We start from the raw sequence: 15038 nt of genomic DNA on the forward strand, positions 1-15038 counted from the left end.
GCCTCGGCTGACAGGGGAAATTGTGTGGCCCTAAAGAGTGGGCGGGCTTTGTCCGCATATTGAGGGACCCACTGGGCGTAGTAGGAAAGAAACCCAAGCACCGTTTGAGGGCCTTGGGGCAATGGGGGAGGGGGAGTTCTAAGAGGGGGTCCGCATACGGTCCGGGTTTGGGCCCAGGACTCCGTTTTCCACGACATAGCCGAGGATGGCTAGTCTGGTTGTGCGGAAAACGCATTTCTCCTTGTTATACGTGAGATTCCGTTTCTGTGCCGTCTGGAGAAAACGGTGGAGGTTGGCGTCGTGGTCCTGCTGGTCATAGCCGCAGATGATGACATTGTCCAAGTACGGAAACGTGGCCCGCAGCCCATACTGGTCCACCATTCGGTCCATTGCTCGTTGGAACACCGAGACCCCATTCGTGACGCCGAAAGGGACCCGGAGGAAATGGAAGAGGCGGCCATCAGCCTCGAATGCCGTGTAGTGGTGGTCCTCCGGGTGGATTGGGAGCTGGTGGTATGCAGACTTAAGATCCACCGTGGAAAAGTGCCGGTACTGTGCGATCTGGTTTACCATGTCTGCAATCCTGGGGAGGGGATACGCGTCGAGGATCGTAAATCTATTTATGGTCTGACTATAGTCGACAACCATGCGGAATTTTTCCCCGGTCTTAACGACCACCACCTGAGCTCTCCAGGGACTATTGCTGGCCTCTATAACCCCCTCACTGAGTAGCCTTCGGACCTCTGCTCTGATAAATACCCTATCCTGCAGGCTATACCGCCTGCTACGAGTGGCTACGGGTTTACAGTCCTTTGTGAGATTGGCGAAGAGAGGAGGGGGGGGGGATTTGCAGCGTAGCGAGGCTGCAGGTAGTGAGTGGGGGCAGGGGCCCGCCGAAGCTGAGGGTGAGGCTCTTGAGGTTACATTGAAAGTCTATGCCTAATAATAGTGGCGCGCAGAGGTCAGGCAAAACGTAGAGTTTGAATTTTGAGTAGCTAGTGCCTCGGATTGTGTGTCGCGGCGGTGCGCCCCTGGATCTGGACCGAGTGGGAGTCTGAAGCGAGCGAGATAGTTTGCTGCATGGGGAAAATGGGGAGCAAACAGCGTCTTACCAGGTCTGGATGTATGAAGCTCTCAGTGCTCCCGAAGTCGAAGAGGCATGGCGTTTTGTACCCGTTGATTTGGACCTCTGCCATCGAATTTCGCAGATGCTTCGGGTGTGATTGGTCCAGAGTGACTGCGCTGAGTTGCGGGTAGTCGGCGGCTCGATCAGCTGTGCTGGAGTGGCCCCATGATGACTGTCCTCTGAGTTCTGCGCTGAGTTGCAGGTAGTCGGCGGCTCGATCAGCTGTGCTGGAGTGGCCCTGTGATGACTGCCCTCTGAGTTCATAGTCGTATTCTTCTGATGAGTTGTCCGAGTGTGGAGATGCAGGTCGGGCCCGTGGATCGCACGTGGCAGGCGGCGAGGAAAATGGCATCCAAGATGGCGGCCCCCATGAGTCGCATGTGGCCGGCCGCGTGGTGGAGGTTTGCCAAGATGGCAGCCCCCATGGATCGCACGTGGCTAGAGGGGGCTGAGTCGGGGCATAGGCCGCAGCACTTCAGGCCCCGCGGGCCTGCGGGTGAGGGGAGCGATTACTTCGTGCCGCTGGGGAGTTGGAAGCTGGGGCCCTTTTAGCGATGCACACTCTTGTGTAATGGAACCATCAATTCACCAGACACGTGTTTCCAATATGAATATAGGCTTTAATCGACTTACTACAGAGCCAGCCTGTTACCCGTTGATGAACTCTCAGTGAACTGCAGGTTGACTTTGGACAAGGGTATTTATACAGCAGCACTAGGGGGAGGAGTCATGGGCGGAGCCAAGGGTGGAGCCCTGTACAAGCTCCTGAGCATTCCCAGAGCTACTCCCCCTAGTGGTCAGATAACGCTACTGCGCTTACAAAGACATAGTGTGAATTATCATATTACATTCCCCACAGTAATAACATATAAATCAGGGTTACTGTGGATTTATGTGAATGCATGGAGTTTGGTAAATGGTGGGCCAATTAGGACTGAGATGCGGAGAAATTTCTTCACTCAGAGTGAACTGGGAATTCTCGAATCCAGAGAGCTTTAACTACACAATCATAGAATCATAGAATTTACACTGCAGAAGGAGGCCATTTGGCCCATCGAGTCTGCACCGGTCCTTGGAAAGAGCACCCCACTGAAGCCCATGCCTCCACCCTATTCCCGTAACCCCATAACCCAGTAACCCCACCCAACCTTTGAATTTAGTTTTATGTAAATTTAGAGTACCCACTTCATTTTTTCCAATTAAGGGGCAATTTAGCGTGGCCAATCCACCCACGCTGCACATCTTTGGGTTGTGGGGGCGAAACCCAGGCAAACACAGGGAAAATGTGCAAACTCCACATGGACAACGACACAGTGCTGGGATCGAACCTGGCACCTCGCGCCGTGAGGCAGCAATGCTAACCACTGCGCCACCGCCCCCTCAACCTTTTTATATATATATATATATTATATATAGATAGATTTTGGGAACTAAGTTTAGCAAGGGATATGTGGTTAAGGAGAGAAATTTAAGGTAGAAGTTCAGCCATGGCAGTATTGAATGGCAGAGCAGGCTTGAGATGAACTACTGCTAATCCTGTATCTTACCTTCTTATGTATCAAACAGCCCTGTAACACAGTTAGTAACTATAATCTGTACCAACATCCCGACAACACAGTGTGTTGTAAACTGTACTAAATGCACCCATAACACTGTCTATAGTTGGAACCTGCCGTGTTGCTTGCAGCTGCAAATAGGAGAGCAAATATCTCACAAGTTGCAGTGGAACAGCATATCTGCCCCTCCAGAGTCCAGCACTGACACCATCTCTGAACAGCCCTGGGGTCTGATGTTACTTGTTACATGATCCAATAAGTGAGGTAATTGGAGTGAGATGAATGGAGTCTGTGAATTTGTTTATACTGTTCTTTATAGAACCCACTCTTTACAAACAAACAAGATTTGGGAACGCTCTAAATGTGACGTCATCAAAGCCAGCTGGAAATTCACAGAAGATGGAGGAACAGGAAGGGAATGGGTAAACAGGTGTCTGAATCTCCAACGTGTCTCTTTTACTTCCAAGCTTCCTCTGGAAGTTCTGAAGTTTCTTATCATCGGGGAACAGGACAAACAGCTTCCTGAACACCCGCCTCCGCTTTCAAAGTCTGCACAGGTGTTTGCCTGTGGAACATCTGCAGAACTAGTCTGTTCAGCTCAAAGACATGGAGAAGGCTGCAAATATCAAGAATGTTACTTCAAAATGAACTAAGGCTGTGAGACCAGGGAGCACAACAATTCCGTTAGGGAGAGGGTCATTTCAAACAGTTGTATTGAAAGAAATTATTTAACGGTTGAGAATATTTTGGAATAACTCATCAAGCGAGGGAAAGCGGATGAAAATCTCAGGGAACGTCAAAGTACAGCTGGTATGTTCACATGTGGACATCACTGGCAACGCCAATGTTTATTGCCCAGCCCTAGTTTCGCCTTGAGAACTTGGCAATGAGCCAGCTTTGTCATGAACCTTTACAGCATGTATGGTGAAGATACTTCCACGGTGCCTTCAGCTGGACGTTCCAAGATTCTGATCCAGTAACAGTGAGGGAACAGTAATATATGTTCGGGTCAGGATGGTGCGTGCCTTTGAGAGGAACTTGGAGGCCACGCACCCTGTTGCCTTTATCTTCCAACATGGTGAAGGTCATGGATTAGGGAGGTGCTGTTGAGAACACTTGCTGAGTTGCTGCAGTTCATCTTGTGTCTGGGACACACTGCAGCCACTGGGCACTTGGTGGTAGAGGGAGTGGGTGTTTTAGATGGTGAACTCTGGTGCTTTTTTTCTTCATTGTGTTGAGTGTCTAGAGTGTTGGTATGGCTGCACTCTTCCGGGTAAGTGAGGAGTATTTTATCACACTCCTGCCTTGTGACTTGTAGCTGGTGAACAGGCTTTGCCAAATCAGGAAGTGAGTTACTCTCCACAGAATTCCCAGTCTCTGACCAGCTCTTGTAACTACATATATAGCTTGTCCAGTTCAGTTCCTATTCAATAATGACCCACCCATAATGTTGATGGCGAGTGATTCTATAAAGGTAATAAATACCATTGAATAACAAAGGAGGTGGAGGAAGAGAGGGGCTGGGTGCATTCTCTCTTGTTAGAGCAAATGTTATGTATCAGCCCAAGCTTGAATGTTGTCCTGAACTTGCTGCATGCGGACGTGGACTCCTTCATCAGTGAAAATTCCCACTTATGATAGCAAAAAGTCATTGGTGAAATAGCTGAAGATAGTTGGGCCCTGAGGAGTTCGTACAATGTTGCCCTGGAGCTGAGGTCACTGACTTTGAATGATAACAATCAGCTTCCTTCGCGCAAGGTATGACTCCAGCAATTGAAGAGCTTCCCCCCTGATTCCCATTGATTGAAATTATACAGGAGCTCCTTGGTATCATAATTGGTCAAATGGTGCCTTGACAGGGCAGCACGGCGGCACAGTGGTTAGCACTGCTGCCTCACGGCGCCGAGGTCCCAGGTTCGATCCCGGCTCTGGGTCACTGTCCGTGTGGTGTTTGAACATTCTCCCCGTGTCTGCGTGGATTTCGCCCTCACAACCCAAAGATGTGCAGGGTAGGTGGATTGGCCATGCTAAATTATCCCTTAATTGGAAAAAATGAATTGGGTACTCTGAATTTATAAAAAAAGGAAGAAAAAAATGGTGCCTTGATGACAAAGGGTAGTTACCCTCACAGGGTATGACACCATAGTCAGGGTGTTACTGGATGAATAATCCATGGAAATCTTCCACCCTTACCTGGTCTGGCCTCCATTCAATTCCAGACCCACAGCAATGCAGAGGGATAAATGTCCTCTGAAATGGCCTAGCAAGCCATCATTGTATTAAGCCCCTACAGAAAAGTCCAATAAGAATAAAACCGGACAGACCACTTGGCACAGGGGCTGGTTTAGTTCACTCAGCTCAATTGCTGGCTTTTAAAGCAGGCCAAGCAGGCCAGCAGCACGGTTCAATTCCCGTACCAGCCTCCCCGGACAGGCGCCGGAATGTGGCGACTAGGGGCTTTTCACAGTAACTTAATTGAAGCCTACTCGTGACAATAAGCGATTTTCATTTCATTTCATCAACCTGAGCACAGGAAAGGACAAAGGCGCACCCTGCAAATTCCCCTTACTAACATCTGGGGATATGTGCCAAAATTGGGAGAGCTGTCCCACAGACTAGTCAAGCCTGACTTAGTTATACTCACTGAGTCATACCTTACAGCCAATGTTCTAGATACCTCATAACCATCCCTGGGTATGCCCTGTCCCTGCAGAGGTGATGGCACTGCGGCATACAGTGAGGAGGAGTGGTCCTGGGAGTCCTCAATCTTGACTCCATGAAATCTCCTGGCATCAAGTCGAACATGTAAAAGGAAACTTAGCCGCAACACCCACCAAGCCCTCCACCTCCTCAGCTGAAGTATCAGCTCCCCAATGTTGAACACCGCTTGAAAGAAGCATTGAGGGTGCATAATGTACTCTGGGTGGGGGACTTTAATGTCCATCACCAAGAGTGGCTCAGTAGAATCACTATTGCCTGAGCTGACCAAGCGCTGAAGGGCATTTCTAGACTGGGTTAATGTGGTAGGTGGTCAGAGAACCAACAAGCGGGAGAAAGAGGAAACCTACTTAACCTCATCCTCAACAAATTTCCTGCCGCAGATGCATCTGTTCAATAAGTTTTGAATTGCTAGATCTGTTCTGAATATATCTCATTTAGCAGGGTACCACAAAACCATCGAGCACATGCTCAGATGGGCCTTTGTTTCCACAAGGACTGTATGATGGTCACTTCCATGAATTCTGTATTGGATAGATGTATCTGTGACCACGTCCCGTACTGACCCAGTCTGGCAGATATACCCTGCAGCACTCGGCCACCTTGGGCAACAGTGACGCTACCCAGACACTCATGGTGATGGACAAATAAAATCCGGCCAATTACTGCCCAGAGAAAGAAAGATCTGTCTTTCTTTAAGAAGTCTTACAACACCAGGTTAAAGTCCAACAGGTTTGTTTCAACAGTGTTTGAAACAAACCTGTTGGACTTTAACCTGGTGTTGTAAGACTTCTTACTGTGCTCACCCCAGTCCAACGCCGGCATCTCCACATCATGTCTTTCTTTAAGACAGAGATAGACAGGTTCTTGATTAATAAGGGGATCAGAGGTTATGGGGAGAAGGCAGGAGAATGGGGATGAGAAAATAGCAGCCATGATTGAACGGCGGAGCAGACTCAATGGGCCGAATGGCCTAATTCTGCTCCTATATATCTTATGGTTTTATGGCCCCATCAATCTACTCTCAATCTCAGCAAAGTCATGGAAGGTGTTGTTGACATTGCTTTGTGATGAATGTGCGAATTTCAGGTGTATTCTGTTATAGGTATTTGGACCGTAAGGAGTTCATATAGTGTTGCCCTGGGCTGACTTTGAATGAAAACAACCATCTTCCTTCGCGCAAGGTATGACTTGGGTTAAAAGGGTTAAAAGCCTGGGTTAGTGTATGTGTGACTGCTGTAATCATGTTTTAAAGGAAATCCTCGTTTGATAGGCAAGTATATGTTGGGAGCCAGGGGTGCAATTAAACCACCATAAAAGGCTTGGGCTAATGCAATTTTATTTGGATTAAGAGGATTCCCCTGTGGAGTTCATTAGATTTCAGCTTTTTTTTAAATTTAGAGTAGCCAATTATATTTTTTTCCAATTAAGGGGCAATTTAGCGTGGCCAATCCACCTACCTGCACATCTTTGGGTTGTGAGGGTGAAACCCATGCAGAATGTGCAAACTCCACAGGGCCGGAATCGAACCCGGGTCCTCAGCACCGTAGACAGCATTGTTAACCACTGCGCCACCATTCCACCCAATTGAATTTCAGCTTGGGAAGATGATGTCATTGCTGGTTGGTGTTAATGCATCGGGCATTTTACAGAAATCAGTTCAGTTGTGAGCTGAATGAAGCTGTGACCAGAATTGAAGCCATTTGCTCTTACTGTAGTTCAGTTAAAAGAGATTAACAGTCTTTAAAGCTGTGCAGACGTGTCAGAGAACAAGGGGAGGTAAAACAAGCTGAAATAGCTTCTGAAGACACACGGCCAGAGTTTCTGCATGGTTCAGACAGGAGTCAGGGACAGGATTCTCCGATACCCCGCCGGATCGGAGAATCGCCAGGGGTCAGCGTGAATCCTGCCCCGCCGGCCCCCGAATTCTCCGGCCCCCCCAAAAATAATCCCGACGTGAATTGTGCCGCCAGCCTCGGAGAATGGTGAGGACCAGCGTGACGCAATGGGCCCTGGGGCCGCCCAAATTCTCTGGCCCGCGATGGTCGCCCGTTTTAGGCCCCTCCCGCCAGCGTAAATTAAGGTAGATACTTACCGGCGGGACCCGGCTCTGCGGGCGACCTCCGGGGTTCTCGGGGGGGGGGGGGGGAGAGGCGCAGGGGGATCTGGACCCGGGGGGTACCCCAATGGTGGCCTGTCCACCGATCTGCGGGCGGGCCTGTGCCATGGGGGCACTCTATTCGTCCATGTCGGCCGCCGTAATAGTCCGCGCTGGCCGACGCGGAGATGAACACCCCTGCGCATGCGCTGGGATGCCGCCAGCACATGCTGGCGCTCCCGCGCATGTGCCAACTCGAGCCTGCCGGCAGAGGCCTTTCGGCGCCGGTTGGCGTGGCACCAAGCCCCTTCCGCGCCGACTGGCACGGCGCAAACCGCTCCGGCTCTGGCCTAGTCTCTGAAGGTGCGGAGGCGGCCGGACGCCGGAGTGATTCACGCCACTCCTTCGCGCCGGAGCTGCCCACCCCACCAGATTTCGAAGAACCCGGCCCCAGATCTATTCCTTAAAGCAGTATTAAAAGATCTTTCTTTGATTGAGAGCTGAGATGGATTTTTTTCTTGTTGTTTGAGTGGGAATAAAGATAGCAGTTAAGTATTCACTGCATTGAGTAGTATTGTTTAGGGGGTAATTGTAAGCTATATTCTCATGTGATGTTAAAAATATTTTAATACTGTGTGAGTAATAAGGTTTGTTTTAACCTGCCATATCCCTATTTCTTTGTGAAATCACTCTGGAGCGAGGTCCTCACAGTCATAAAAAATTAAAGTAAAATATTGAGGTTTCTGTCCAGTATTCTAGCCACTGTTGAGGTCTGGTCTGGGATTGCATATTATTAAGTGGCACTTCACTCAGCAATAACCTGCTCATCGATACTCAGCTTGGGTTCTGCCAGGGCCACACGGCTCATGACCTCGTTACTGCTTTGGTCCAAATTTAGACAAAAGGGTTGAAGTCCAGAGCTGAGTGACATCACGGCCGTATCTGACCCAGTGTGGCAGGTAGGAGCCCTTGTGTAATTGAAGTTAATGAGAATATGAGGGAAATCTCTCCACTGGTTGGAGCCATACCTCGCACACCTGAATATGGTTGTGTTTGTTGGAGGCCCATTCACACAGGCCCAGGATTCTTCACTGTAGTGGCCTTGGCCCAATTACTGACAGCCGCTTCATCACCTTCCTTGCATCATAAGGGCAAAGAGAGGGCTCGCTGATGACTGCATTGTGTGCGGTTCTATTTGTATCTCCTCAGGTAATGTAGCAACACAACACTTACCTTCGTGAGCAAAACCTGGACAACATTCAAGCTTGGGTAGATAAGTGACAAGTAACATACATGCCATGCAAGTGCCGGGCAATAACCATCTTCAACAAGAGAGAATTGAATCATCTTCTCTTGCATCACCATCATTGAATTGCCCACCATAAATATTCTTTGTGAGGGGGTGGTTACCATTGGCACAAAACTTACTTAACTGGATTAGCCACATAAATACTGTGGCTACAAGAACTGGTCAAAAGCTAGGACTTCTGGGTGAGTAACTCACCCTGTAATTCCCCAAAGCCTGTCCAATGTTACACTGCACAAGTCAGGAGTGTGAAGGAATACTCTCCACTTGCCAACACTACTCAGGGCAAAACAGCCTGGTTGACCAGCGCCCCAATAACCACCTCAAATATTCACTCCCTCCACCACCTGTGCACCATGTTTACAGTGTGCACCATTCAAAAGATGCACCACACCAACTCACCAGGGGTCTGTCAGTAGCACCTGCCAAACCCGTGACTTCTACCACCAAGGACAAGGGCAGCAGACGCATAGGAACGGCATCACCTGCAAATGCCCCTCCAAGTCACACACCACCCAAACCTGGAACCATGTTGTCATTTTGTCACTGTCGCTGGGTAGAAATTCTGGAACTTCACTCCTCCCCCGCAGGCCCCACAACACCACTGTGGGTGTACCTACACCACATGGTCTGCAGCAATTCACTACCACCTTCGCAAGTGTCGGGGTCCATTGGGAGAGTTAAGGCTTAAGAGCGATAGGATACTTTTTTTTAAATTTAGAGTATCCAATTATTTTTTTTTCCAATTAAGGGGCAATTTAGCGCGGCGAATCCACCTACCCTGCACATCTTCGGGTTGTGGGGGTGAGACCCACGCAAACACAGGGAGAATATGCAAACTCCACATGGACAGTGACCCGGGGCCGGGATCAAACCCAGGTCCTCAGCACCGTGAGGCAGTAGCGCTAACCACTGTGCCAACGTGCCACCCCAAGAGATAGGATACTAAAGGGATAGACAAGGTACAGTGTACCAGAGTGAGGGCCGTTATTGGAGTCGCTGTACCCAACCGTTGTAGTCCCGTCTCTCTCCCACCCTGCCCCTCCATGCCCAGTGTCCATTGCTCACCAGGCCCCATGTAACTGAGAAACTCCCTATAACTGTACCAGGCGAGTGAAGTGAGTGGTCTGCAGACTCAGCATGCATATGTCCTATTTTTAGATGTTGATGTGTGCTGTCTGCTTGTTTCTGGGGGTCGGGGGCACTCCGATGACATTGATAAACAGGGTGTTATATCAAATCTTCCAGAGTGGAATCTCTGCTCCCTGGGGCTGACTGTTGTGCAGATTTACTCATTGAATGGAAAAATGATGCCTCCTCCCTCAAAACAGGAATGAGATTTTCAGTCTGTTGGAATTTAGAACCTAATCAGGAGCTGCACCCGGCTCCCCACCCACCCACACACACACCCCCTGCTTAAAGGGACAGGCCTCAGCCCAGATCCAGGACACCAAACACCACACAGTTACCTTTGATACCCTCCACATATTTCACTTCCCTTAAATACTTAAATACAAATCCATCTGCTCAACTCATGTACAATACTTCCGATTTTGACTTCCTCACAAATCCAGTGAGCACATTACACAGCAGTGCTGGCTTAAAATCTCTACATACCCCCGGTCCAAATACTACAACAGAAGCTAATCACGGGCAGTCAAAGCATTTACCGTCTCAACATCCTCACCCCCTGCCTCTCCTCCATTGTTCTCCTTCCATTCCCCTTCCCCCGCGCCGATCCACCCCCACTGCTCTTTGCTGTCTGCGCCCCCCCCCCCTCCACTTACTGCATCTGACTGTCTCTCCCCTTTTCCCCTCATCCTTTGCCCCTCAACCACTGTTCAACCGCCACACCCCTTGTCCATAACCACACCCTTAGTCCCTCCCACACTAACCCACCATCAATTCTCCCTTTCCCACTAGGGGAACAGATCAGACCAAGGGAGATGAGGAGTCTAGTAGCTGTGGGGAAGAAGCTGTTCTTATGTCAGGATGCGTGGGTCTTCAGACTTCAGTATCTTCTGCCTGATGGAAGTAACCCAGGACAATTGGGATCCCAGAAGGAGGGATCCCAGACGGAGAGGAACACCAAACCAATGGGATCCCAGAAGGAGAGGAACACCAAACCAATGGGATCCCAGGAAGAGAGGAACACCAAACCAATGGGATCCCAGGAAGAGAAGAACACCAAACCAATGGGATCCCAGGAAGAGAAGAACACCAAACCAATGGGATCCCATGAAGAGAGGAACACCAAACCAATGGGATCCCAGGAAGAGAGGAACACCAAACCAATGGGATCTCAGGAAGAGAGGAACACCAAACCAATGGGATCCCAGGAAGAGAGGAACACCAAACCAATGGGATCCCAGGAAGAGAGGAACACCAAACCAATGGGATCCCAGGAAGAGAGGAATACCAAACCAATGGGATCCCAGGAAGAGAAGAACACCAAACCAATGTAATCCCAGGAAGATGAATCCCAAACCCGTGGGATATCAACAGGAAAATTCCAAACTCTATTCAGGAAGGACTCTACCTGAAGGGACCCCAGGCAGGCATTTGATGGGAGATGTACTTGTTGTTTCTTGCTTGACTTTTTAATCTTTTGAAATGGTACAAGAAGCTCTCTGTAACAGACCCACTCAATAGTTAACAGGTTGCAGCAGGTGCCAGTTTCAAAGAGTCACTGACAACTAATGGAATCGTGTGATACTCCAATGACCAGAAATTAGTTTGAAGATGGAAATGCAAATGAATGAAAAGGCAGCACCTTTCAAGTATTGAACAGGTGGTGCTATAAACTACAAGCAACATTCAGCTTCAAAGTGGAAAGAAACTGGGAAAAACAGAACAGGGCAGAGAAGAATAAAAGAGATGAAGGAAGGCGGACAGAAAGCAGTACACAGCATCAGATAAAGAGATAGATAGACAGACATGGCAAGAGATTGGAGAAGGTGAGACATGGGGGGGAGGGGGGTAGACAGTGAGTGATAAACAGCTTAGGGTTGGAAACAGAACAAAAATGATAGGGAAATAGAGGCACAGCACCAGAAAAAGAGAAAGATGGAGACAGACGGAAAAGGCGACAGAATGAGACAAAGACTGAGAGAGAGAGAGAGAGAGAGAGATGGAGTGTGTGCGTCACTGTGGCACAATTGAATCACAAGGTTCTGGGTTCAAAACCCCTCCAGGGCTTGAGCACAAAACTCTCTGCAGACACTTCAATGCCGTACATAGAGAGCACTGCAATGTTGGAGGTGCCATTTTTCAGATGAGACATTAAACTGAGGGCCCATCTGCCTGTTTGGGTCAAAGAAAAGCAAGGGAATTATCCCTGGTGTCCTGGTTAATATTTATCCCTTAATCAACACCAGAAAGAAAAAAGTGATCTAGTAATTTATCACATTCCTGTTTGTAGGTGTTCACTGAGATTCAGACTTTAGATTGGTTCCTCCAATCCCATGTGGGACAATGAGCAATAAAACTCTGCCACCAGCCCTGGTCCATCTCAATCTTCTGCACTCTAGCCCAGGTGATGTCCTGCTCTTGAATGTCCTCCTCAAATGCACCTCACCAGGTTTTCTTTGGCTACCTATGTTTGTGGGCAGCACAGTGGTTAGCACAGTTGCTTCACAGCTTCAGGGTTCCAGTTTCGATTCCCACCTTGGGTCACTGTCTCTGCGGAGTCTGTATGTTCTCCCTGTCTCTGTGTGGGTTTCCTCCGGGTGCTCTGGTTTCCTCCAAAAAGTCCAAAGATGTGCAGGTTAGGTGGATTGGCCATGCTAAATTGCGCCTTAGTGTCTAAAAAGGTTAGGTGGAGTTACTTGGTTACAGGGATAGGTTGGAAGTGTGAGCTTAAATAGGGTGGTCTTTCCAAGGGCCTCGATGGGCCAAATTCAGACTCGATGGGCCAAATGGCCTCCTTCTGCACTAAATTTTACGATGTCTTCTTCTTCTGCCTGGTGGTATCCATTCTACTGCCACACTGGTGAGATGTAGGTTCAGGAGAAGAAGAACGTGTCCTACCAGCCTCAGTCATCATTCCATCATAATATGTCCGACAGGCACCTCTGATCAGTCCTCTGCAGTACTTTTGTCATTGGTGATGCTGTGTCTCATATGATACCCAGGGTCTTTTGTAGGCAGCGCTGGGGAAAGGCATCCACCTTGTGTGACACCTTTGCTGTTCTCTTCCATACCTCACTGGCATAGATTGGGGTTAGTACCATTTTGGACATGTAGAGTTGTAGCTTCGTTGCTGTGTTAATGGTGTTGGATACTCATACTGTGTGGGGCCTCTGGAAGACCAGCACTATTTTAGTTCTCATATGGACATCAATTTCTACATCACCCTCCCTAGATATTGCTCCCTAGGTAGAGGAAGTGCTTGGCGTCCTTGATGTTCTATTGCCCCATGTTGACGAGAGGGCCTTGTTGCTGTCGAGTTGTCATTGTCTTGGTCTTCTCACGGTTGACATGTACATAAACCTTGGTGTTGCTAATCTCAAGACTGATGATCGTGTCTTGGAGCACTTGATTCTTCGGCCAATGTGGCGACCCCTGACTCTTTACTTGGGCCTTAGTTCCTGGGACCTAGTCTCGGGTTGGTTTGTGCAGTGACTCCTCCCTGCTGGAGGGACTGGAGAACTGTCGGCAAATCTGAGGGGTCTTATGCCAATCAATGCTCGTTAGACACTGGAGTTGTGCTATCAGGCTTTGAAGATGTGGATATACCACTCCGGGATGCCATATTGTCTTACGATATACCAGTGTGATATTGATCTATGCTGTTGGAAGCCTTCTTGAAATCAATCAAGTTGAACAAGTGGCTTCTCGTACCACAGGCTCCGCTCTATGATGTTCTGTGTGGATTTTGCACTTTCTCCCATGTCTGCGTGGGTTTCCTCTGGGTGCTCCGGTTTCCTCCCTCAGTTCAAAGATCTGCAGGTTAGGTGGATTGGCCATGATAAATTTATCTTTGTGTCCAAAAAAAAGATTAGGCAGGGATACTGGGTTACGGGGATAAGTAGGGTACTCTTTCCAAGGATAGATGCAGACTCAATGGGCCGAATGGCCTCCTTCTGCACTGTAGAGATTCTATCAAAAGGTTCCTGAGCTGCCAACCCAGGAAGCCTGCCTGTTCTTCACGAAGGATGCTGCCGACTTCTGCTTTCAATCTGCTGAGGAGTGCCATGATGAAGAGCTTGCCAGGTACTGACGGCAGCGTTCTGGCCCTTCAGTTGTGGGAGCTTGCTGTGCGCAAATTAGCTGCTGTGTTTCCTAGATTACGACAGTAACGACGCTGCAAAAACACTCCATTGGCTATAAAGAGATTTAAGACATCCAGTGGTCACGATGAGTGCTATGTAATACAGGTCTTTCTTTTTGGGGACAAAAATCAATGTATGGAGTAAGAATATTTTCTTTCCTTCTATCTTATTTTCTTTATTCTCTTTAAAATGTTGTCATTTTTCACTTAGTGCTGCTGACTTTCTTTTTTTGTACAGGATGTGGGCGGCGCTGGCAAGGCCATCATTTGTTGCACATCCGTTATTTGAGACGGTGATGATGAGCCACCTTCTTGAACCGCTGCCGTCCAACTAGTGTAGGTACATCCACTGTGCTAATAGGAAGAGAGTTCCAAGACTTTGACACAGTGCAGAGAAATACGCCAAGATATTGAAGGGCAGCACGGTGGCACTGCAATGTTGTCCATTTCCGCCTGGAAAGATAAACGAAGAGTGAGAGATGGAATGGAAGAATACTCACAGAAAATGAGCAAGACAGAGAGAGAAAGATAGAGAGAGAGAAAGAGAGACAGAAAAAGAGACAAGCACCCAAGGAGAGATAGAAAGGAAGTCAGAGAGAGACAGAAATGGAAAGAGAAACGGATAGAGAGAGAGGGACAGACGGACACAAATAGAAATGGAACATGGAACATTACAGCGCAGTACAGGCCCTTCGGCCCTCGATGTTGCGCCGACCTGTGAAACCCCTCTAAAGCCCATCTACACTATTCCCTCATCGTCCATATGCCTATCCAATGGCCATTTGCGTTGAATGGAGCTAGACCGGGGGATGGATAGAAAGGGAGAGAGGGGAGAAAGAAAGACTGAAAGCAAGACAGAGTGAGAGAGAGAGAGAGAGAGAGAGAGAGAGAAATGAAGAGAAAGAGACAGAGAAAATGAGAGTAATACAGAGAAAAAGAGGTGGACAGAGCAACAGCAGGAG

This window comes from Scyliorhinus canicula, chromosome 23 (genome assembly GCF_902713615.1).
Source record: "Scyliorhinus canicula chromosome 23, sScyCan1.1, whole genome shotgun sequence".
Lineage (NCBI taxonomy): Eukaryota > Metazoa > Chordata > Chondrichthyes > Carcharhiniformes > Scyliorhinidae > Scyliorhinus > Scyliorhinus canicula.